Here is a 689-nt window from a genome sequence, read left to right as displayed (position 1 = left end):
AAAGCAGGCATTTCCAAAGAGTGGCCTAAGGAACACTTGCCTAACAAGGTTTTTTTTTTGTTTGTTTGTTTAATTGTCTTGTTGGTGTCAGATACCCTATTTGGTGCTCTGTTTATATTATCTTTACTTTTTTAAATCCTCTCCCAAGGATATTTTTTTATTTATTTTAGAGAGAGAGGGAGGGAGAGATAAACATAGATGTGAGAAAGAAACATTAATTGGTTGCCTCCTGTATATGCATCAATCTTGGATCAAACCTGCAACCTAGGTATGTGCTCTGGCTGGGTGTACGGGATGACGTTCCCATACAGGACTACACTCCAACCAACTGAGCATCTGTCTAGGGCTATATTATCCTTATTTTTTTGTGGTAAAATATACATAACAAAAAATTAACTACTTAAACCATTTAAAAAAATTTTTTTTATTGATTTCATAGAGGAAGGGAGAGGGAGAGAGAGAGAGAAACTTCAATGAAGAGAAAGAATCATTGACTGGATGCTTCCTACATGCCCCCTACTGGGGATCAAGTCCACAACCTGGGCATGTGACCTGACTGGGAACTGAGCCATGACATCCTGATTCATAGGTCAACGCTCAACCACTGAGCAACACCAGCCAGGCTATTTTAACCATTTTTTTAAATTAAATCTTTATTGTTCAGATTATTACAGTTGTTCCTCTTTCCC

Source organism: Myotis brandtii, unplaced genomic scaffold, assembly GCF_000412655.1.
Source record: "Myotis brandtii unplaced genomic scaffold, ASM41265v1 scaffold44, whole genome shotgun sequence".
In the NCBI taxonomy this organism is placed as follows: domain Eukaryota; kingdom Metazoa; phylum Chordata; class Mammalia; order Chiroptera; family Vespertilionidae; genus Myotis; species Myotis brandtii.
The sequence above is the reverse complement of the archived record's forward strand: the minus strand, read 5'-3'. Positions refer to the sequence as shown.